Consider the following 26805-nt stretch of genomic DNA (forward strand, 5'->3'; position numbering starts at 1 on the left):
TATTATCTTATTCAGTTTTGTGTGTAAAATTGTAGTGTACTTTATAAATTTGTATTGTTTTTTGTAACGCAGTTTTACTCCTGGTTGAGTGTTAGAAAAGGCCGTATGGCCTTAACTCTGCCAGATTAAATAAATCATTATTATTATTATTATTATTATTATTATTATTATTATTATTATTATCAATAATTGTCTTATATTTTATACTTTGTATGTCTCATTTGTTTTGACCTGCTGTTCACATTTTATTACGCTTTTTTCTTTCTTTCTGTATGTTATATATTATGTCTGATTTCTACTTACTTGTTGTTTACATTTTATTATTATTATCTTATTCAGTTTTGTGTGTAAAATTGTAGTGTACTTTGTAAATTTGTAGTGTTTTTTGTAACGTAGTTTTACTCCTGGTTGAGTGTTAGAGAAGGCCGTATGGCCTTAACTCTGCCAGGTTAAATAAATAATAATAATTATTATTATTATTATTATTATTATTATTATTATTATTATTATTATTATTATTATTATTATCAATAATTGTCTTATTTTTTATACTATGTATGTCTCATTTATTTTGACCTGCTGTTCACATTTTATTATGCTTTTTCCTTTCTTTCTCTATGTTATATATTATGTCTGATTTCTACTTACTTGTTGTTTACATTTTATTATTATTATCTTATTCAGTTTTGTGTGTAAAATTGTAGTGTACTTTGTAAATTTGTAGTGTTTTTTGTAACGTAGTTTTACTCCTGGTTGAGTGTTAGAGAAGGCCGTATGGCCTTAACTCTGCCAGGTTAAATAAATTATTATTATTATTATTATTATTATTATTATTATTATCAATAATTGTCTTATTTTTTATACTATGTATGTCTCATTTATTTTGACCTGCTGTTCACATTTTATTATGCTTTTTCCTTTCTTTCTCTATGTTATATATTATGTCTGATTTCTACTTACTTGTTGTTTACATTTTATTATTATTATCTTATTCAGTTTTGTGTGTAAAATTGTAGTGTACTTTGTAAATTTGTAGTGTTTTTTGTAACGTAGTTTTACTCCTGGTTGAGTGTTAGAGAAGGCCGTATGGCCTTAACTCTGCCAGGTTAAATAAATTATTATTATTATTATTATTATTATTATTATTATTATTATTATTATTATTATTATCAATAATTGTCTTATTTTTTATACTATGTATGTCTCATTTATTTTGACCTGCTGTTCACATTTTATTATGCTTTTTCCTTTCTTTCTCTATGTTATATATTATGTCTGATTTCTACTTACTTGTTGTTTACATTTTATTATTATTATTATCTTATTCAGTTTTGTGTGTAAAATTGTAGTGTACTTTGTAAATTTGTAGTGTTTCTTGTAACGCAGTTTTACTCCTGGTTGAGTGTTAGAGAAGGTCGTATGGCCTTAACTGTGCCAGGTTAAATAAATTATTATTATTATTATTATTATTATTATTATTATTATTATTATTATTATTATTATTATTATTATTACTACTACTACTATTACTAATCAAGGCGAATTTTATAGAAAAAACGAACAGAAATGCAGAATTATTGGCTAACCTCTGGTTCCCCTTGCTCTCAGCATAATCGATAAGAAGACCGACCATTGTGTAGGCTACGTACTGTATTTGTGGCGGCTCTGGCCACCCCTGCACGATCAGTAGATCCGAGAGCACAATTGCACTGTTTAAATCTCGCTTCCGGGCGCCTGCACCCATTGTTGCTCATATCTTCCAATAATTGCATTGCCTACGTAATGCGGCCGTACTTCAGAAGGAGAAGTGGTGGACAGCATTAATGGCTTTGATTACTGGATGGGGGGGGGGGCATGATTCAGCCCCAGCCTACGGCGTCCATGTCCAACAATACCCGCCCGCCCGTCCATTAAACACTACTGACCCCACAACTCACGGCTCACGGGTCCAGGCAATGCTCTGGCATTTGTTGGTACGGGCAATTTGAATTACTGACACATTTATTACTTGACGTGAAATGTCTGGAGAAACACGTCCATGTCTTGAGGAAAAGTAAATGCATCCCTTCATAAAGCATGAAGAAGCCCTGTGCTGTCATGGGGCCGTACGGCGTACACGGATATCTGTACGTACAGACCTTATTCATTCATTCATTTATTTTATTCCATAGATCTTACATGAGCAATGAAGCTTTAAGATGTGGAACATGTCAACATTTTACAATATTACAATTACAATTTTTACAAATTTTTATAGTTTTACAATTTAGTAATTTTCTACAATTTTTACAATTTTGTACAATTTTTTTTACATTTTTTTACATTTTGGCGAGATGTAGTGAGATGAGATGAGGTCCGATCACCTTCACAATACAGGGGGATTTAGTAAAATCGTGCAAGAATAAGGGATGTTCTACTCTACTGAACATTATGAGAATGGAATTTTGAGTCTGCACAGAAATGTTCTGTACCTTTAAACCAGAGGCGTTCAAAAGTGGAGTTTTAACTCCAACCCCGGGAAATAATAATAATAATAATAATAATAATAATAATAATAATAATAATAATAATAATAATAATAATAATATTCCAAATGAATATTGGGGATGAAATTATTGGGGATCATCAGTGCGGTTTTCGGCGTAATAGATCGACTATTGATCAGATTTTTTGTATTCGACAGATAATGGAGAAAAAATTGGAGTATAAGGGAACAGTACATCAGTTATTCATAGATTTCAAAAAGGCATGTGACTCGGTTAAGAGGGAAGTATTATATGATATTCTTATTGAATTTGGTATTCCCAAGAAACTAGTTCGATTAATTAAAATGTGTCTCCGTGAAACATACAGCAGAGTCCGTATAGGTCAGTTTCTATCTGATGCTTTTCCAATTCACTGCGGGCTAAAGCAGGGAGATGCACTATCACCTTTACTTTTTAACTTCGCTCTAGAATATGCATTAGGAAAGTTCAGGATAACAGGCAGAGTGTGGAATTTAACGGGTTACATCAGCTTCTTGTCTATGCGGATGACGTGAATATGTTAGGAGAAAATACACAAACGATTACGGAAAACACGGAAATTTTACTTGAATCAAGTAAAGCGATCGGTTTGGAAGTAAATCCCGAAAAGACTAAGCATATGATTATGTCTCGTGACGACAATATTGTACGAAATGGAAATATAAAAATTAGAGATTTATCCTTCGAAGAGGTAGAAAAAATAAAAAAAACTTAGAGCAATAGTAACAAATATAAATGACACTCGGGAGGAAATTAAACGCAGAATAAATATGGGAAATGCGTGTTATTATTCGGTTGAGAAGCTCTTATCATCCAGTCTGCTGTCCAAAAATCTGATAGTTAGAATTTATAAAACAGTTATATTACCGGTTCTTCTGTATGGTTGTGAAACTTGGACTCCCACTCTGAGAGAGGAACATAGGTTAAGGGTGTTTGAGAATAAGGTGCTTAGGAAAATATTTGGGGCTAAGCGGGATGAAGTTACAGGAGAATGGAGAAAGTTACACAACACACAACTGCACGCATTGTATTCTTCACCTGACATAATTAGGAACATTAAATCCAGACGTTTGAGATGGGCAGGGCATGTAGCACGTATGGGCGAATCCAGAAATGCATATAGAGTGTTAGTTGGGAGACGGAGGGAAAAAGACCTTTAGGGAGGCCGAGACGTAGATGGGAGGATAATATTAAAATTGATTTGAGGGAGGTGGGGTATGATGATAGAGACTGGATTCATCTTGCACAGGATAGGGACCGCTGGCGGGCTTATGTGAGGGCGGCAATGAACCTTCGGGTTCCTTAAAAGCCATTTGTAAGTAAGTAAATAATATTCCAAGAATATGCGTAATAATATTCCAATAATATGCGTAATAATAATATTTTTAATGAACATCTAAAACGGAAATTACCCATAATTCTTATCACTTTCATCACTGGATTCTCTGCGTATGTGTTCAGTAAAACAAAATACCGAAAAGACAAAATGCAGAAGTACAGTAGAAATGAGACTACAACTTTCCGTCATAAAACCAGATTGCAGGCTTAAAAAGCAAATACATTCGTTCCACTGAACAGAATTATTGAGATACTAGCTCTCACTTGTCTGTTAACTATTAAATACTAATAAAATATTACAAGGATTCCGCAGTTACACTTTAGATTAAAAGGGGTTTTGCGGTAGAAAAAGTTTGAGAAACACTGCCATAGAGGAAAGAGTTTATGGATGTGTACACATGACAAGCGTAATCGCGATTAGGTCGATAATCTCAAGTAGAAACTGTAGTCTAGCACTGGTATTAGTTTTTAGTTTCAGGAATTGATGAGAAGTACATAATTTGTTTTGTGAGGGGACAGCCTATACATTCGCTTGTCCATGGCTGATCTTTCTCCATAGCTGACGAAAGGAATTCTGGAAAGGCCGATGTGTTGAACGTAGGGTAGTAGGCACATGCGGTACCCAGGACCTCCCACTCTACCCCTCTGCGTCTCGCACCGCAAAGAAACAAATCAGGAAGTGAGTGATTGTGCTTCATTTAATTTAAGATGCTCCCAGTTATTATTATTATTATTATTATTATTATTATTATTATTATTATTATTATTATTATTAATCATTATTAGTATTATTAATTTATTATTTATTGTATTTTTTATTAATTGTGTTCATTATTGTCATTATTGAGTGTAATTAGTTACCACTGCCACAGGGTATATACCCATTTGCAGTGTGAATAAATACATACATACTAACAAAACCAATTCTTAAAACTAAACCACAACCTGGCTTTCACAAATCAATAAGTTTAAATACAGTATATTTCTTTGCATCGAGTCTAATGTGCTTCGTCATATAGACTTTGATGACATCAGGAATGCTTTCTCTGTGAAGGAAGTGCGAAGGAAGTCTTTGTACTTCACAAGTAAGATGCATGTATTTTGATTCCAGTAATTTATTGTTTTCTGAATTGTAACATTTCATTTAAAACTAATTTAAACTAAACATGACCTGTTTAATAGCAGCTCATAAACTGCTTTTGGGAGTTGGGGAACGGCAAATTCTAGCACTGCCTAGGGGCGGCAGTATACCTAAATCCCGCCCTGGGCATAAATACTTTTAAAGTACTATTTACAAAAACAAAAACCATTCATTTTTACATTCAGACAGTTTAAATACAGTACCAGCATGTAAATAATATAGCTATGGTTATCTTGTGTCTGAGTGATATGAAGGTGATTATTAGGGCTAATATTTTGATGACCTATAAATCATTAAAAAATGTCCTAAAAACAATGCATTTATGACCCAAAAATCTTTCAAAAATGCCCTAAAAATTGATCTTACATTCTAAAATTGGCTTAGTAGGAAAAGGAGTTTTGTGCTACTTAGTGCTTAGACTAGTACCAACCTTTAAGTTTATTTAATTTTACATAATTTTTTTAAGTGGTACACTTTAATTAATTATTTTACCTGATGCAGTTTCCATGTAGTCCATCACAAGGCCACTATTATACGGAATTAGCAAGTATAGTGGAGTCTATATTGAAGGGATGGTTGGACTGATCCATTACATGGGGCGTACTACGTTAAAAGGGCAATATTTGTGTAGAAAATCGATCAAAATATTATACAAAATAATGGGTATTAGCCACCGGCGTAGCTGGGTCGATTAAGGCGCTTGCCTGCCGATCCGGAGTTGCGCTCGGGCGCAGGTTCGATTCCCGCTGGGGCTGATTATCTGGTTGGGTTTTTTTCCAAGGTTTTTCCCAACTGTAAGACAAATGTCAGCTAATCTATGGCGAATCCTCGACTCATCTCGCCAAATATCATATCACTATCACCAACTCCATCGACGCTAAATAACCTCGTAGTTGATACAGCGTCGTTAAATAACCAAGTAAAAAATAAAAGGTAGGCTATTAATGGACAAAATATGCAGACAAAATATCAAAGGAAATACACATTATTTTATATTAATAATGAGGATTTATGGTCAAAATTAAATGAAAATGCCTCAAAAATGTCCGAATAACACAAAAGATGCTCTTATGAGTTGAAACAGGCAAAAAATGCAAAAAAAAAATGCCCTAACAAATATGTCTTAAAACACTCAGTGTATCATATAACATATAAATACTAAAGCGGCTATGTTTCTGGCTTACTAGAAAAAAGATGCAATTTCATCAAAATCCTAGCCCTAGTGATAATGCTCATAAGCTAGCGAGATGAGTCGAGGGTCCAGCGCCGAAAGTTACCCAGCATTTTCTCCTACTGGGTTGTGGGAAAACCCCAGAAAAACATGAACTAGATAACCTGTCTCAGCCAGGATTTGAACCCGGAGCCGCTAGTTTCACGATCAGACGTGCTAACTATTATTACACAGCAGTGGACGCCTGTCATAATGAAAAATATTAAATTCTCATAAGGAATCGAACCTGAGATCACTGAATCGTAGCCGCAATATCTTTTATTTCAACACGAAATAATCAATGATAAAAGACATGAAAAATGTCTGGGCTTTCCCTTCATAAAATTGAACGTCTGAAGACATCCTGAGCTAGCCTGCGGCGTTACGTTTTCAGAATGCTATGACGTAATTGAAGTTGACTATTGCGAATTTATATGGACTGCGTCACAGGGCCCCCTGGGGGTGCTGGGACAGGTGCCCCACCTGTGTCCTATCGATCTGCATACGGACCCCACGCGTAGTCGCGCCACTAAAATTTTATCGGGTTCAGTCCTTTTTTTTTTTTTTTTGTGATGAATGGCGTCCGGTGTGGCGTTTTATGGCCAGAACGTGCCTGATTCTTGAGGCTAATTGCAGCTGGCGACTTCATCAACAGTGTTTGTTCGACGACGCTATTCCCGTCTGATATAGAAGTTGTCCATCTATCATAGATTGAAGAACTAGCGAAGATATGGATAGTTTAATTTGCCTGTAGCAAGTATTGCTAGAGTAGGAACGGCATAAAATGAAAAGACACCCATTTTCCTTTCTTATTATTATTATTATTATTATTATTATTATTATTATTATTATTATTATTATTATTATTATTATTACTATTATTATTATTACTATTATTATTATTATTATTATTATTATTATTATTATTATTATTATTATTATTTTACAAATGGCGGGTACTTGACTGTTCGTTATTTACGCATATGAAGCCAGTTATGTACACCAATTTACCGACAGTTTTGTACACCAATTTACCGACAGAGTCGTTGACCAGGGCGCGCCATAAGAGGCTGGTCTTCGTTTTACCCACGGTAAGATAAGATGATGGGCCACAGGGCAATCGTAGCTCTCGGGGAAAACCCTTATGTGTGGATTGAACCTAGATACTGTACTTAAACCGTGCATACTGGTATCACTCATTATGATTGATTTTATGAAACCTCCTACGTGACAGTACAGAGCACAATTTTTTCAGGAGGAAGAAAAAAGTAATTAAATATCAATAGCTATACAGCAGAATATTGCATAATTCGATAGAAAACGTTGTTGAATATGACATCATCGAGGATCATTGTAGGCTTATTGATGTTTAACTAATTTTTTTTCTTCCTCCTGAAACATTATGCTCTGAACTGCCACATAAGAGGTTTTATAAAATAAACGACGATATGATACAAAAATGCATTTCAAATTCAAAAGAAGACAGTTTTCTATACCGTTAAGCTTTGCAATGACCATTACCCCTTAAACTGGCAAAGCTTCATTTCTCGCACTAGTTTATTAAACCTTGTCGGACTGTAAAGAAAACAACTATCGCAATGTACATATTTTATATGTTGTACAATATTATAGTATTGTGAAATTTTAATTTTCGTACCAATTTTTTTTTCTATTGTTCTATAAAAATTATATCATACAGCCTATTAACCTGTTGTATCCTATAGGATACTTTGCGAATTTAAGGGTTAATAAATCAAAGAGACAGAAATTTGATATAATCTGTCTATACCTTCCGAAACCCGAATTCAATCAGTGGCAACTACACAGGGTATTTCAAAAGTGATGGTCACTAATTTACAGACGAAAAGTACAAACTGAAACAATCCAAAAAGTTGTAACAATTTAACCGTTCAAGCGATATTCCCTTAGGCAGAATGGGGGCTGTACCGTGGCCTCCTAAGTCACCGGATTTAAATGATTGAATTTCTGTGTTTGTGATCATATAAAAAGCTGGTATACGCTTCTGAGTTCAGCACACTTGAGGAATTGGTGGTTTGAACATCTGCTCTAGGTTAAATTCACTTAAGGATGTCTGCACATCTCCTCTTAGTCAGCGAGGAATCTGAACATAAAATGTGCATTATATAGACAAAGATAGTGTATTGGAGCTTTTTTGCTTGGGTTAATTTGTACTTTTCATCTGTAAATTGACCATCACTTTTGAAACACCCTGTATTTTTTTCTCTGAAGAGTTCGTTTATTGATCTCGTTAAGTGTTGTATCTGACAAGAAAGAAATTGTTAATAATTGTATTTACCATGAAATATACACATAAATTATTAAATAAAATGTTTTCCTATTTCACTTAATAAAATCTAAGATGTGTTGTATACAATTTTTTGTACATACCCCAAAACATGTGAAATGTCGTCGGGTTGCCATGACTACGAGATTTATCAAAATGTTAAGCCAATTATTGAAAGAACAGGACTAAACCGAAACACGAACTATTGAAAAGGTACGTGGTGAATAAATTAAACGTCTCCCCCCCCCTCTTTTACATGAAGCCAGGGGTGGAGGGTTGGTTGGGGTGGTCTAATTGCACAGACATGAATTATAATGCATCCCAACGTGGGAGACACCAGGTTTTGAAGCCGGGGACTTTATTGGCGGGATATTAGTGACCCTGTTACCAGTGATGGGGGGTGTAGATTTGAACTCATTGGTTGGGGCGAGGGGGGTGCAGCAAAGCGGTTTAGCGGAATCAGCACAATACTGCAGCAGCAAAAATGTGCGTGGGTGGATTTTCGCAAATTTGTTCCATCGACCACTTTTGACTGTTGGAAAAGCGTTTGTGGTTCGAGGGGGAGTTATTAAGGGGTGAATAATTAATGTGGTCTCGTGACAATTACCGTCTCAGTTCAGGCGAAGCACAGTCTAGAGGGACAACAGTTCGATACCTGACGGGCAAAGCGAGCGACTTAGGTTTAAAAGTAACGTCAAATTTTAATGACGAAAATTTTACTTGAAGCAATAAAGAAATAGGTTTGGAAGTAAATCCCGAAAAGACAAAGTATATGATTATGTCTCGTGACCAGATTATTGTACGAAATGGAAAGACAAAAATTGGAGATTTATCCTTCGAAGAGGTGGAAAAATTCAAATATCTTGGAGCAACAGTAACAAATATAAATGACACTCGGGAGGAAATTAAACGCAGAATCAATATGGGAAATGCCTGTTATTATTCGGTTGAGAAGCTTTTGTCATCTAGTCTGCTGTAAAAAAATCAGAAAGTTAGAATTTATAAAACAGTTATATTACCGGTTGTTCTGTATGGTTGTGAAACTTGGACTCTCACTTTCAGAGAGGAACAGAGATTAAGGATGTTTGAGAATAAGGTGCTTAGGAAAATATTTGGGGCTAAGAGGGATGAAGTTACAGGAGAATGGAGAAAATTACACAACGCAGAACTGCACGCATTGTATTCTTCACCTGACATAATCAGGAACATTAAATCCAGACGTTTGACATGGGCAGAGCATGTAGCACGTATGGGGGAATTCAGAAATGCATATAGAGTGTTAGTTGGGAGGCCGGAGGAAAAAAGACCTTTGGGGAGGGCGAGACGTAGATGGGAGGATAATATTAAAATGGATTTGAGGGAGGTGGGATATGATGCTAGGGACTGGATTAATCTTGTACAGGATAGGGACCGATGGCGGGCTTATGTGAGGGCGGCAATGAACCTTCGGGTTCCTTAAAAGCCATCTGTAAGTAAGTCAGTCAAATTTTAATGAAATAAACCGTCCATATCGGAAGACAATTATGTGCTAATAAAAATTACAAAATTCACACAGATCTAAAGGCCTAATTTAGTTGAAACCAAATGGATGCATGTGCCGCAGCACATAGTAAGAAACTTATGGTGGAGGTAAGTGAGCAAGCTAGCTGCAAGTAGAAACATAGAAAAGGAGGGAAGCATCCCAGTCCAGTTTTTCTTCCCCTCACGTGCAAGTAGGTTCCACAAGATAACGAATGACCTACAGCGTGAAAAATCTATCTATTAGGATTTCACTGTCGGAAAAAATATCGAAGACCATTGAAAACTGAAAGTATAGAGTTCAGTGTTTTCCGATATCATAAGTGCAATCCATATCACACAGGGCACACTGATACAATGGGATAATTCATCCAAGAAAATTGTCTCAACGATGAGATTCTTGCACAGAAACGGAATTAAAATTTGGAGCGAGTCTTGATGGGGTTCACCTGTATGTAGGCAAAACTTTTACACGACTGTCCACAAGTAGCATATACAGGGTGATCACGAGGATTTACCGTCCTTTACGGAGCTTATTTCTGAAGACATTTTGCGCAAAAATGTCATATAAACATAGTTCCTATTCTCAATATTTTCAGAGTTACACTAATTTAAAGTTGTTTGTAAAATACGTTTTCTCTTTAGTTTGAACATTGAACAGATTCATATAACGTAAACTGCATGTGATCGAAACCTGAAAGGTCTTTTGTAGGAGCCCTGTACAGATATTTTCACTAAATTAAATACCACTTTAATAACTATTTCATCTTACACAATCACAATACTATTTCTAAATAAATGACTTTGATAAATATTTCTTGAGTAAAATTTCTTTTGATGAATTTCTCTGGGTGTAATTTTTCGTGTGTGAATAGAGTAAGACTGAAATTACCTTTGGGTGAATATTTTCTGGGTGAAAGTTCCTATAATAGTGTAATGTCTTTCTTAAAACACCCTGTAGAAATTCGTTACTTTCCGAAGACACTCAATCTGGCAGCGGCGAGAGATTTACGAGCAGCTCGCTCTGGTGAAGTTCCCGAGTGTGGATCGGCACAATAAAAACCGCAAGATGGAGGTACTTCCTGCGGCCATTGATTATCGCGGCACTGTCGCAGATAGAACCCAACTGTTCCCGCACTGCGTATACGTTACTATGGAAACTTAATTGTTGTTGAGAGATCCCATGCCTCCGTTTTTCTCCCTCACATTTGGGCCATAAAATCACATATAGGCCTATACATACGCATAGATACTTACTGATATTTTCGCAACTGCACAGGCCTAGCTTGAAATTGTCACTATGGCAACTTACTATGAAGGTTCTTCACTTTAATCCGCATATAGAAAGTGTTAAGGGGTTAGGTATAGCTTAAAGGAGTAAAATATTTGGGAAATATTCAACATTTTTTTTTCCTCCATTACTCTATCTTGTACAATAATGAAAATTAGTATGTGTAAAACACTGTTCTTTTGCTATTTGATAAACATATTTTTACGATTAAAAATAAATATATATTTACATTTTTTTTTTCAAAATTCAATATTCACTGTGCAGTGATGAAGCGTTTCCCTGATAACTAAAAAAGTATCTAACATTCTGTGATGAAATTGTTTGTGTGTATTTATGTATGTCATATGTACAATATGATGCAAAATCATTTCTCTACCTTTGATAGATTGATAAAAAAATAAATTCATTTAAAAATGGTCAAATATGTACACAAAATAAAAATAAAATATTGTTGATTAAAGAATGTAGTTGAAAGAGCATGATATTGTAAACATGTGTTTGAGCAATAAAATAAAAAAGAGAGAGAAGATGAAAAAGTTAACAAGTTTATAGTGTTTTAATATAAATATTTTTTTTAATCGTAAAAATATTTTTTTTTCATATATAGCAGAAGGATAGTGTTTTACACATACCAATTTTCATTACTGTACAAGGTACAGTAATGAAAGAAAAAATGTTGAATATTTAAAAAAAAATTACTGCTCTAAGCTATATCTAACTCCTTAAAAATTGAGGTATATTTTGATAGAAGGCAGTATTCATCAAATCAAGAGAAGAAAAAAAAATCTCATAAATATAGATGCTAAAATTAATAGGCTTATGAATAATATAAATTTCTATTGTAACAAGAGTTTATCTTCTAATATGTGGTATAGTACTGCTATCGTATATGATTATGTCTCGTTACCAGAACATAGTACGAAATGGAAATATACAAATTGGAAATTTATCCTTTGAAAAAGTGGAAAAGTCCAAATATCTTGGAGCAACAGTAACAAATATAAATGATACTCGGGAGGAAATTAAACGCAGAACAAATATGGGAAATGCCTGTTATTATTCGGTTGAGAAGCTTTTATCATCCAGTCTGCTCTCAAAAAACTTTAAACTCAGTATTTATAAAACAGTTGAATGTGCGCATCCAAAAAAAAAAAATGACTTCTCCGAAAGAGCAAGTTTCAGGAGAAGGTTAAAATTGATTTATATTTTTATTTAATGCAAATAAAATTCATTGCTTCTAATACCTCAGAAAGGCAGGCATTACCATTGTCTATTGATACGTTGTAATAAAGAAGTTGTGCAATAAGGCATGTAACTATAAGTCAGCTTTAACCATCTCCTGAAAACTTGCCCTTTTGGAAAATTCACCTTCTTGCATGCGCACATTCAGTTATAATTATTACTGGTTCTTCTGTATGGTTGTGAAACTTGGACTGTCACTTTGAGAGAGGAACAGAGGTTAAGGTTGTCTGAGAATAAGGTGCTTAGGAAGATATTTGCGGCTAAGAGGGATGAAGTTACAGGAGAGTGGAGAAAGTTACACAACGCAGGCATTGTATTCTTCACCTGACATAATTAGGAACATTAAATCCAGACTTTGGTTTAACGTACCAACGCTCTACCACTGAGCTACTCGGGAACTCTAACCGACACCGATCCAATTTTTCCCTCTATATCCACAGACCTCAAAGTGGGCTGACAACCGTCAAGCAACCAACAAAAAAAAGTTCCCTTCCCAAGCAGGAACCACTAACTAACCAAAGGTCCCGGGTTCGATACCCGGCCCCGGAACAATTTTTCCCTCGAAATTATTCAAATCAACTTTACAGGGAGTTATACCTGAAATCTTGATTTGCATAATACACGTCACTGTTCGTTAACAGAAAACCACAATTTAAGTCACACGGAGTTAGTGTGCACTCGAAGTTGGTTGCTTGACGGTTGTCAGCCCACTTTGAGGTCTGTGGATATAGAGGGAAAAATTGGATCGGTGTCGGTTAGAGTTCCCGAGTAGCTCAGTGGTAGAGCGTTGGTACGTTAAACCAAAGGTCCCGGGTTCGATACCCGGCTCCGGAACAATTTTTCCCTCGAAATTATTCAAATCAACTTTACAGGGAGTTATACCTGAAATCTTGATTTGCATAATACACGTCACTGTTCGTTAACAGAAAACCACAATTTAAGTCACACGGAGTTAGTGTGCACTCGAAGTTGGTTGCTTGACGGTTGTCAGCCCACTTTGAGGTCTGTGGATATAGAGGGAAAAATTGGATCGGTGTCGGTTAGAGTTCCCGAGTAGCTCAGTGGTAGAGCGTTGGTACGTTAAACCAAAGGTCCCGGGTTCGATACCCGGCTCCGGAACAATTTTTCCCTCGAAATTATTCAAATCAACTTTACAGGGAGTTATACCTGAAATCTTGATTTGCATAATACACGTCACTGTTCGTTAACAGAAAACCACAATTTAAGTCACACGGAGTTAGTGTGCACTCGAAGTTGGTTGCTTGACGGTTGTCAGCCCTCTTTGAGGTCTGTGGATATAGAGGGAAAAATTGGATCGGTGTCGGTTAGAGTTCCCGAGTAGCTCAGTGGTAGAGCGTTGGTACGTTAAACCAAAGGTCCCGGGTTCGATACCCGGCTCCGGAACAATTTTTCCCTCGAAATTATTCAAATCAACTTTACAGGGAGTTATACCTGAAATCTTGATTTGCATAATACACGTCACTGTTCGTTAACAGAAAACCACAATTTAAGTCACACGGAGTTAGTGTGCACTCGAAGTTGGTTGCTTGACGGTTGTCAGCCCACTTTGAGGTCTGTGGATATAGAGGGAAAAATTGGATCGGTGTCGGTTAGAGTTCCCGAGTAGCTCAGTGGTAGAGCGTTGGTACGTTAAACCAAAGGTCCCGGGTTCGATACCCGGCTCCGGAACAATTTTTCCCTCGAAATTATTCAAATCAACTTTACAGGGAGTTATACCTGAAATCTTGATTTGCATAATACACGTCACTGTTCGTTAACAGAAAACCACAATTTAAGTCACACGGAGTTAGTGTGCACTCGAAGTTGGTTGCTTGACGGTTGTCAGCCCTCTTTGAGGTCTGTGGATATAGAGGGAAAAATTGGATCGGTGTCGGTTAGAGTTCCCGAGTAGCTCAGTGGTAGAGCGTTGGTACGTTAAACCAAAGGTCCCGGGTTCGATACCCGGCTCCGGAACAATTTTTCCCTCGAAATTATTCAAATCAACTTTACAGGGAGTTATACCTGAAATCTTGATTTGCATAATACACGTCACTGTTCGTTAACAGAAAACCACAATTTAAGTCACACGGAGTTAGTGTGCACTCGAAGTTGGTTGCTTGACGGTTGTCAGCCCACTTTGAGGTCTGTGGATATAGAGGGAAAAATTGGATCGGTGTCGGTTAGAGTTCCCGAGTAGCTCAGTGGTAGAGCGTTGGTACGTTAAACCAAAGGTCCCGGGTTCGATACCCGGCTCCGGAACAATTTTTCCCTCGAAATTATTCAAATCAACTTTACAGGGAGTTATACCTGAAATCTTGATTTGCATAATACACGTCACTGTTCGTTAACAGAAAACCACAATTTAAGTCACACGGAGTTAGTGTGCACTCGAAGTTGGTTGCTTGACGGTTGTCAGCCCACTTTGAGGTCTGTGGATATAGAGGGAAAAATTGGATCGGTGTCGGTTAGAGTTCCCGAGTAGCTCAGTGGTAGAGCGTTGGTACGTTAAACCAAAGGTCCCGGGTTCGATACCCGGCTCCGGAACAATTTTTCCCTCGAAATTATTCAAATCAACTTTACAGGGAGTTATACCTGAAATCTTGATTTGCATAATACACGTCACTGTTCGTTAACAGAAAACCACAATTTAAGTCACACGGAGTTAGTGTGCACTCGAAGTTGGTTGCTTGACGGTTGTCAGCCCACTTTGAGGTCTGTGGATATAGAGGGAAAAATTGGATCGGTGTCGGTTAGAGTTCCCGAGTAGCTCAGTGGTAGAGCGTTGGTACGTTAAACCAAAGGTCCCGGGTTCGATACCCGGCTCCGGAACAATTTTTCCCTCGAAATTATTCAAATCAACTTTACAGGGAGTTATACCTGAAATCTTGATTTGCATAATACACGTCACTGTTCGTTAACAGAAAACCACAATTTAAGTCACACGGAGTTAGTGTGCACTCGAAGTTGGTTGCTTGACGGTTGTCAGCCCTCTTTGAGGTCTGTGGATATAGAGGGAAAAATTGGATCGGTGTCGGTTAGAGTTCCCGAGTAGCTCAGTGGTAGAGCGTTGGTACGTTAAACCAAAGGTCCCGGGTTCGATACCCGGCTCCGGAACAATTTTTCCCTCGAAATTATTCAAATCAACTTTACAGGGAGTTATACCTGAAATCTTGATTTGCATAATACACGTCACTGTTCGTTAACAGAAAACCACAATTTAAGTCACACGGAGTTAGTGTGCACTCGAAGTTGGTTGCTTGACGGTTGTCAGCCCACTTTGAGGTCTGTGGATATAGAGGGAAAAATTGGATCGGTGTCGGTTAGAGTTCCCGAGTAGCTCAGTGGTAGAGCGTTGGTACGTTAAACCAAAGGTCCCGGGTTCGATACCCGGCTCCGGAACAATTTTTCCCTCGAAATTATTCAAATCAACTTTACAGGGAGTTATACCTGAAATCTTGATTTGCATAATACACGTCACTGTTCGTTAACAGAAAACCACAATTTAAGTCACACGGAGTTAGTGTGCACTCGAAGTTGGTTGCTTGACGGTTGTCAGCCCTCTTTGAGGTCTGTGGATATAGAGGGAAAAATTGGATCGGTGTCGGTTAGAGTTCCCGAGTAGCTCAGTGGTAGAGCGTTGGTACGTTAAACCAAAGGTCCCGGGTTCGATACCCGGCTCCGGAACAATTTTTCCCTCGAAATTATTCAAATGAACTTTACAGGGAGTTATACCTGAAATCTTGATTTGCATAATACACGTCACTGTTCGTTAACAGAAAACCACAATTTAAGTCACACGGAGTTAGTGTGCACTCGAAGTTGGTTGCTTGACGGTTGTCAGCCCACTTTGAGGTCTGTGGATATAGAGGGAAAAATTGGATCGGTGTCGGTTAGAGTTCCCGAGTAGCTCAGTGGTAGAGCGTTGGTACGTTAAACCAAAGGTCCCGGGTTCGATACCCGGCTCCGGAACAATTTTTCCCTCGAAATTATTCAAATCAACTTTACAGGGAGTTATACCTGAAATCTTGATTTGCATTAAATCCAGACGTTTGAGATGGGCAGGGCATGTAGCACGTATGGGCGAATCCAGAAATGCATATACAATGGTGTTAGTTGAGAGGTCGGAGGGAAAAAATACCTTTGGGGAGGCCGAGACGTAGATGGGAGGATATAATAAAAAATGGATTTGAGGGGGGTAGGATATGATGGTAGGGACTGGATTAATGTTGCTTAGGATAGGATACGATGTTGCTCAGGATTTTTTGTGAAGGCGACAATGAACCTCGGTTTCTCCAAAAGCCATTTGTAAGTAAATATAGTACTGCTACCATGAGTGTTACGTAGACGATTATGTCCCATTACCATCGCTTGATGGAGGGTAGAATCTACAAACTTCTTTTTTGCTGTGAGCTTTAGTCCCTGAACATCAGGGATGCTAACATCATTTCCACAAATAATGTCGACACTGAATTTTCTATAAACATAATATTTTCTCTGTGCTTTGCGTAAAGGGAAACTATAAATTAATAGATATTCTTTCAACATGATAAGATTACAGGTACGTAGTCATAGAAATACCGCATAAAAGAGAAAGGGAGATAAGTAACCTTTTAAAGAGAAAGCCATCGCTCAAACCTGTCCATTCAGATCCTGGATCCTGTACATAGAAGTTCATTCATATCAAGATAATCTAAAAATAGGGATCTAATGCAACCCGCTGACCATGTCGTTGGGGAGGGGAGGCTGAAGGATTCATACTGAGGCGTCCATACATCGATTCTCCTACAATCTCCACGGCTTTCTGAGGTTGCAAAACCCCTTTGAGTACTCTCAAGCAATCGGCATTTGATTGCAACAGCCGCTCTTCTCGGAATTGGGGATCAGAGAAGCGCTCTCATCGTGCGGGGAATGCTACCTCTGTAACGTAGCAACTGCTATCGGTAAAAAAAAGAACACTATCGGCTTTCTCATTCTGATCGGGTAAACTTACGAATGTTCACATTTTTGGGTGTGAAAGACCAATGGACAGGATTTGGTACAAAATATTTGTTGATCAGATTCATTTGCATAAATAATTGGCTTTAATTTCTGTATTTATGAGGACAGAAAATTGAGTCTTCAGGAAGAGTTGCGTATAGAGAATGATATATTTTTCATATAGTTTAACTTCTTCAACCATTATTCGAAAAAAAAAATAACGACGTTAAATAAAATCACTCAATATACTTACTTACGAATGGCTTTTAAAGAACCGGAGGTTCATTGCCGCCCTCACATAAGCCCGGCATCGGTCCCTATCCTGAGCAAGATTAATCCAGTCCCTACCATCATATCCAATCTCTCTCAAATCCATTTTAGTATTATCCTATCATCTACGTCTCGGCCTCCCCAAAGATCTCTTTCCCTCCGGCCTCACAACTAACACTATACAGGGTGTTTCCGGGCTAGTGTTACAAACTTTCAGGAATGATGGCGAAGGGCACATGTATCAGTTTTAGATAAGGAATCCTGGTCCTGAAATGACCGAATCGAAAGTTACAAGCAAAATATTTGTGTGGAAATGAAGTAATTTTATTCCTCTGTATACCTTATTTATGTGTATTTACCTGTACATCTTACACATACTGTATTCATCTGACGTTGTTTACGTTGTCTACTTACAGTATTCCATTCAGTGCGCTGTCTGAGGGGTGGGGACAGGAAACTACACTAAAGCAATTCAGATGGCGTAATGTGTAACGGACATGGTCAGTCCTGATATGCACGTCTGTAGACAGCAGTGTCTGTGTACAAGTTGCAGTGTCCAGTCGATCAGTCCTAGTGAAATGGAGGAGTACACGAGAGCGGAATATGCAGACCTGATTTTCGAATACGGATGAGCCAATGGGAACAGTGGACAAGTTCAAGTACCCACGTAGGAGACATCTGGCCCATACCATCTTTCCATTACTGTTCCAAAGGTTAATGGAAGGAGGGCACGTGGTACGAAATTACAATTCCATTTCCACACAATTTTTTTTGCATTGAAGTTTCGACTCATTCATTTCCGGACCAGGGTTCCTTATCTCAAATTGATACATGTGGCGTTCCCCATCATCCCTGAAAGTTTGTAACACCAGCCCGGAAACACACTGTATATGCATTTCTCGAGTCATCCATACGTCCTACATGCCCTGCCCATCTCAAACGTCTGGATTTAATGTTCCTAATTATGTCGGATGAAGAATACAACGCGTGCAGTTCTGCGTTGTGTAACTTTCTCCATTCTCCTGTAACTTTATTCCTCTTAGCCCCAAACACTTTCCTAAGCACCTTATTCTCAAAACACTCAGCCTATGTTCCTCTCTCGAAGTGAGAGTCCAAGTTTCACAACCATACCCAACAACCGGTAATATAACTGTTTTATAAATTCTAACTTTCAGATTTTTTGACAGCAGACTGGATGACAAAAGCTTCTCAGCCGAATAATAACAGGCATTTCCCATATTTATTCTGCGTTTAATTTCCTCCCCGAGTGTCATTTATATTTGTTACTGTTGCTCCAAGATATTTAAATTTTTCCACCTCTTCAAAGGATAACTTCCAAATTTTATATTTCCATTTTGTACTATGTTTTGGTTACAAGATATAGGCCCCAATCATATACTTCGTCCTGTTTTCCTATTTAACCCCTTCAGACCTGAACTTATATTAAAAAATGAAAAAAAATGGTTACAATCATTCTGGGGATCTAAAATTCCCAAATCAAGTCTTCACAGAAAATCAAAATTTGGGGACAATTTTGACACCTGGGGCCCAAAAATTTAAAATTTTATTTTTAATTCAGGTAGGCCCTATAGAAATGTTTGAAAAATAACATTCTCCATTTCTATCACACTGAATTTTTCAAAATATATAAAAGTATCGAAGACATTCCAAAAAAGAAAAAAAGGGAAAATGTACGCTATAATGTACAGTAGTGGCAAAAAAAACCGGACCGACGGAATAATCAAAGTCCCCGAAATGAGCCACTGCACATGCCACGCCCGCATTCACAAGATAGCGAGCAATCTATTGAAATTGTTGTAGTTTCGACTGCTGACGTAGCCCATTTCGAAAGCCATTATAAAATAAGCTGGTAAAATTCATGTTCTGGGAATAATAAGTTAATTAAGTAGTAAAATATCGCTGCAATAGAAAAGTATTGGGAATAAATTTGAATAAGAAACTAAAAAAAAAAAGTTTTCTTCCCAGGCAGGATTCGAACCACGAAAGTCTTAGTTATCAGTCTATCGTGCTCTGAAGTGAAGAAGACTCTGAAATCAGCTACAAGTGTCGGACCGGTTTTTTTTTGCCACTACTGTACATCAGGCCTGAAGGGGTTAATGTCAATTGTAAAAAGGAATTTTCCTAATTTATTCAGATTGCTAGAGTTTAGGGGAGGATTAATTTTTCTATATACCACTATACTTACTTACTGGATTTTAAGGAACCCGGAGGTTCATTGCCGCCTTCACATAAGCCTGCCATTGGTCCCTATCCTGAGCAAGATTAATCAATTCTCTATCATCATAACCCACCTCCGTCAAATCCATTTTAATATTATCTTTCCATCTACATCTCGGCCTCCCTGAAGGTCTTTTCCCTCCGGCCTCCCAACTAACATTCTATACCCTATGCATTTCTGGATTCGCCCATACGTGCTACATGCCCTGCTCATCTCAAACGTCTGGATTTAATGTTCCTAATTATGTATGTCAGGTGAAGAATACAATGCGTGCAGTTCTGCGTTGTGTAACTTTCTCCATTCTCCTGTAACTTCATCCCTTTTAGTCCCAAATATTTTCCTAAGCACCTTATTCTCAAACATCTTTAACCTATGTTCCTCTCTCAAAGTGAGAGTCCAAGTTTCACAACCATAAAGAACATCCGGTAATATAACTGTTTTATAAATTCTAACTTTAAGATTTTTTTTTTAAGTAGACTGGATGACAAAAGCTTCTCAACCGAATAATAACAGCCATTTCCCATATTTATTCTGTGTTTAATTTCCTCCCGAGTATCATTTATATTTGTTACTGTTGCTCCAAGATATTTGAACTTCTCCACCTCGTCAAAAGATAAATTTCTAATTTTTATATTTCCATTTCGTACAATTTTCTGGTCACGAGACATAGTCATATACTTTGTCTTTTCGGGATTTACTTCCAAACCTATTTCTCTGCTTGATTCCAGTAAAATTCCCGTGTTTTCCCTAATCATTTGTGGATTTTCTCCTAACATATTCACATCATCCGCATAGACAAGCAGCTGATGTAACCCGTTCAATTCCAAACCCTCTCCGTTATCCTGGACTTTTCTAATGGGATACTCTAGAGCAAGGTTAAAAAGTAAAGGTGATAGTGCATCTCCTTGCTTTAGCCCACAGTGAATTGGAAACGCATCTGACAGAAACTGACCTATACGAACTCTGCTGTACGCTTCACTGAGACACATTTTAATTAATCGAACTAGTTTCTTGGGAATACCAAATTCAATAAGAATATCATATAAAACTTCTCTCTTAACCGAGTCATATGCCTTTTTGAAATCTATGAATAACTGATGTACTGTATCCTGATACTCCCATTTTTTCTCCATTATCTGTCGAATACAAAATATCTGGTCAATAGTTGATCTATTACGCCTAAAACCACACTGATGATTCCCAATAATTTCATCTATATATGCTATAAGCCACTATAGCGTTTATGAAATAATGAATATTAACACCATCTGTCCAATAATATAGGAGGAATCGTTGTACTCAGACAGACTGACAGAAAAATAGACTACATCAGGAATGCTGAAATTGTGTATATTAATTAAACCTCGAATGTAGGTGAAATAAAGTGTGCAAATCTCATCACCATAATGTTGGAACTAATAGTCTACAAATTAGAAACAAAGCACAGACGATTATCCCCAGCTTTATGATAACTGAGATTGGGTATCCTGGCAACCACATAACAGAAAACTGCACAAGTAGTTTATTGATTTATTAGCTGACATTTGAGTAGCTAATGAAACAATGGAAACAAAAAATAATTTTACACTGGACAACAAATTAGTGAAGCTTTCGGGTCGACTTTGATATATTCACCACCAGCTCAATTCGGGATTTCTAAATTGTTGTAAAATCCACGAGTTCGGAACATATGGGGTATTTGTTCGGTCGGTAATCGAGCCCATACAAGCAGTTTTTCATTAAATCCCTCCTCCCACACCAAAAAAATTCTCTGAAAAATAAACACACAACAATCCTACTCCTACAATATTCCATTCTACACAATATTATTATTTTTTTCGATAAAATAAAACACAAAATAGAAGAGGCAGCAGATCAGAGGGTGGTTGTTTCCAAGAGATTCCATTATCCACACCGCATTGTGGAGAGGTCAAAATGCGACGGGCCCATTAATCCGCCCCATTTGTCTCTCTCGCTCGCCCGGTTGGTTGGCCGGGCAGACTAAATCCCGCATGACACATGGCTGTTATCAACCCACTGTACCATGTCGGAGATTGCGATGCCGGGTTCGAGAGCTACGTCGGCCATATTCGTTAACAATTCATTTGTCAATACTTTTAAAACTTGTAACAAGATAAGACCACAGTCTACTATATACAGTCGCGAAGCTTGAGGTGATTTTTTTGCAAATCTCGCGATAAAGCGCTCCAAGCGGTTAGCAACTAGAAACAATAGACTGTCCACTGTCGACTTTGGATTTAGAGTCGACTGTGTCGTATTTCCATCGAGTGCTAGGTCGTTACGTATTTCGCATTGATGTTTGTGGAAAAAAAATCTGAACATCTATTTCTTATTTTACTTCTAGATGCAAAAAGTGGTTAATAAACAGCAAGAGGGAAGATCTAATGACAAAGAATGAAGCATATCTTTATAATAATATAAAGTTTTGTTCTCTTCATTTCGAAAACACACAATTTATGAATGAAAACAAAAATAAATTAATCTGGGATGCCGTTCGAACTTTATTTGACGTTTCAAATAAACCTGTTCTCTTATTACCTGCAGCTGAGAAACAAAAGCTTTGCACTAATTCTACGTCCGCATCAGCTGATTCCTTGAATAATTGTACATTTTCAGACAACTTAGGCCTACTTTTTTTTTCAAGGGATATGTTTTTAATTATAGCTGTTAATTTTGTTGCTATTTTTATTTGTTACTTTACTAGAGACGTAGAAAAAGTAAGTCTGTTAAAATAAAATTTATTGATCACGTTTTATTTCCAATTCTGGTGTGATTATTATTGCTTAAACTCATCCCACTTTGTTAACTACGTAAGCCTACACTACAAGTACCGGTACACATAAGTTACTCTTATTAATTCATATTTCCATTATTATTGTTATTATATTATTGTTGTAAAGGGAATTGCAAATTAATATTTATTGGTTTCATAGTTCATTATCGCTATAATCTTGAATGAGTGAAGCGATTATAGTAAATTTCAGTTCGTTTTGCACAAACAAAAATAATATTAACCTATTTCTTGCAGGTATCTTCGAGTTTAATGCGGAATTTAATATATTTCATTAAAATAATAAATGAACTTTATCCATTTAATATTTCAATAATGGAAGGAAGGTGTTAATTTTTCCAAAAGAATCCGACAACGAAATTGTAACATACATTTTGTCGTCTACTAGGAGAGATCTCTGATGATTAGGTGATAGTAGCGATCCTAGTGGTGGGCAACTACCCATGTTAGAATTTTTACTACATATTGAGCTTCGCGACTGTATATAGTTGACTGTGATAAGAACCCATCTTTCCCACGAATTCCTTTCTTTTAATTTTTGTCACTCTATGCAGCCGTAAGAACGAAAAAATTCAAGTCCCATATTATTTCCGTTTCCATAGTTACGCTATGCAATACTGCTGATATAATTATTTTCATCAACATGGACGTTACGACGAAATGAAGAGAAGCGAATAGAAGCATTTGAAATGTGGATATGGAGAAGAATGGGACGTGTGAAGTGGACAGATAGAATAAGAAGAGAGAATGATGGGTGAAGAAAGAATGATGCTGAAACTGATCAGGAAGAGGAAAAGGAATTTCACTGGGTCACTGGTTGAGAAGAAACTGCCTACTGAAGGATGCACTGGAAGGAATGATGAACGGGAGAAGAATTCGAGGCAGAAGAAGATAATATAACACCTATAATAGACGACATTAAGATATATGGATCACATGAGGAGACAAAGAGGAAGGCAGAAAATAGGAAAGATTGGAGAAAGCTGGGTTTGTAGTGAAAGACCTCCTCTTGGGCAGAACACTAAATGAATGAATGAATGCTGATTTTATTTTTGTATTATTACTACTCAGTCATACTCTTACTCAGAGAGAGGAACATAGGTTAAGGGTGTTTGAGAATAAGGTTCTTAGGAAAATATTTGGGGCTAAGAAGCATGAAGTTACAAGAGAATGGACAAAGTTACACAACGCAGAACTGCACGCATTGTGTTCTTCATCTGACATAATTAGGAACATTAAATCTAGACGTTTGAGATGGGCAGGGCATGTAGCACGTATGGGCGAATTCAGAAATGCATATAGTGTTAGTTGGGAGGCCGGAGGGAAAAAGACCTTTGGGGAGGCCGAGACGTAGATGGGAAGATAATATTAAAATGGATTTGAGGGAGTGGGATATGATGGTAGAGACTGGATTAATCTTGCTCAGGATAGGGACCAATGGCGGGCTTATGTGAGGGCGGCAATGAACCTTCGGGTTCCTTAAAAGCCAGTTAAGTAAGTATGCAGCCTATATACAGGTAATTCACGAGGATTTACCGTCCTTACGGAGCTTATTTCCGAGGAAATTCTGAGCAAAAAATGTCATATAAACATTTGTCCTAATGTCAATATTTTCAGAATTACACTAATTTGAAATTGTTTGTAAAATACCATTATTCTTGTGTTTTAAGGGTAAAAGAATATTACAGATAAAGAATGAACTATTCAGGAGTACCATTTCTTTAATTATTGTCGGACCATCGGATCTGTGCCCCCGTAAGATATGCGAACTGAACTCTAATTCCTTCTCAGCCTCGGTAATTCATTTCTCTCCCTGCATTCCTATCTCTCTCTTTTTTATCACTCTCCCTTTCTGTCCCCCACTACTCACAATCTTGGCCTTCTTGCGGAACAGTTTACAATATTTGCACTTGCAGTCCAGTGTTGTCAACTCAACATGAATATTGTAGCCGGAGTGGCGAAAGAAATATTATTAAGTACATAATAGCATTTTCGATGAAGAGAAACAAACAGGTCAATATCTGTTTCCTATAAATCAGGCAGCGAAAAGAGCAACTGATATCACAGGTGAGGCTTATTTTATTTCAATTGATTATGTATTAATAGTACATTATGCAACGAGCCTATAATGATAGTAATTAAGAAGCAAGTATGGATGTTTATGAAACGAGAGCAAGCGAGTTTCATAATTTTCATACGAGCTTCTTAATTACAATTATAGACGAGTTTCATACGACTTTTTATGCTCGACCATATTTCTAACTTGAAATTATTCAGATGTATACATTTTATTTGTATCTGACAAGACCGGAAGTGACCTTGTTCTAGGTCGCAAATTGTGAGATGTGCGCAGACGCGAAAGTATTGATTTTTTTCGAGGAACAATAATGTCATTGACCTTGTGTAATCCCGTTAAACTTGGTATAACCTTGATTATTGAATTCGATATTGAAAAACGAGATGGCGAATTGAATTTATTTGAATATTATTTACAATTAACGCTAATTATTATAGTAACAGAACATAACCTTCTGCGACAGTATTGGATTTCCAGCCTCCGTGACTTTTCGCTAATTCTCTTTCGATTGCATATCCGAGAATAATCGATACTTGCGGTTTTATAACGGTACAAAGCTGATTTGTTATTGGCTGAACACCTGTAAGCTGAGTTGTCATTGGCTGAAAACACCTGTACTTTAATGAGTTGGTGTACTTTAATGACATGCATTAAAGGACTGCTATCAGGTGTATAATTACTACATTTCGGCATAGTCGAGCATAAAATTATTTACTTAACTAATACTAATGATACAATATTTTATGTAATTTATATAGACAGGTTAGAACTCCTAATAAAGAAAATCAGGAGAGAGGGAGTCTGTGCAGGAGATGAAAAGCTACAATCATCAGAGAAGAACAGACCAAGGGAACTTTTAATTATTGTAGATGATATGAACCGATGTATTTTAAGAAGAAAGATACAAGAATTTTATGCCGTTCAGAAAGAAATTTCAACATTGAATAAATTACTGAAAAGTAATAATTTCCAAGGTTGGAGAGAAAAACTACGGAAAGTGATTCGAGACATGGGATTTAGGTTTAAAAAAATGTAGAAATACAAGATGTATTTTGATTGAAAGAAATAATATTGTAGCATGGAGGACCAGTTATTTATGATACCGTTTGACGGAAGTTTGGCAACATCCCTATTCGGCAAGGTTCGTGGCCTGCTGTTTAACGTGGTGGGAGGAAAGCGGGTGGAATGGAGTGAGTACAGGCGTTAACTTTTCCAAGAACGACGGCAGCGCTGAAGGGGGCACAGATCCGATGGTCCGACATAATAGCTAGTATTCTAAAGCTAGAAGTGTGTTGTGAATTCCATAGTTGTTTCGCAAAGATTTTTTTTTTTTCGATTTTTAACTACAAAATTATATTTTCTTACGAATTTATCACAACTGTTACAAATCACGCCACTCTTGTCAACTCTTCAAGACTGTACACGTAATTGAACATAATATGGGTTTCGTGTGGACCTGTCAGGCTCAGATGTACAGACTCGATCCTGTTTTTTCTCTCACGTCCCTTTACTAACGCGTCTAATGAAACTATCTGATGAAGTACCAGTAATTCACCTCCGTCACAATCTGATAACAAACAGGGCTTACAAGCATTCCACATTAGCGTCTGCACTTATCTGCCGTTTCGGAGCAAATTCATCTGGCAAAGAGTTTTCTAATTTTGAATGTCTGAGTAGGAATAAATCCCAGCGGACAGGGCTGCAGGTCGCTCTCTAATTCTACATCGATGAAGTGCAATTCCAAACGAGAGGTGAAGGATTTGGAAAGAGAAGTGTAGGTGGGGGGGATTAATTCATGGACTTGTTTATTAAGAGAGGTTGATGCAGTCCATATCGGATGACATGATTGGAGGGCGGGCT

At 37.1% G+C, this 26805-nt stretch overlaps 1 protein-coding gene across 1 annotated transcript in view; it reads right to left on the minus strand.

Annotated features, from left to right (window-relative positions):
- The window catches only part of LOC138706600 (muscleblind-like protein 3), a 1567271-nt gene that overhangs the window by 1275565 nt on the left and 264901 nt on the right, over positions 1 to 26805 (minus strand). The gene's annotated exons all lie outside the window — the stretch shown is intronic.

This window comes from Periplaneta americana, chromosome 9 (genome assembly GCF_040183065.1).
Source record: "Periplaneta americana isolate PAMFEO1 chromosome 9, P.americana_PAMFEO1_priV1, whole genome shotgun sequence".
NCBI lineage: Eukaryota > Metazoa > Arthropoda > Insecta > Blattodea > Blattidae > Periplaneta > Periplaneta americana.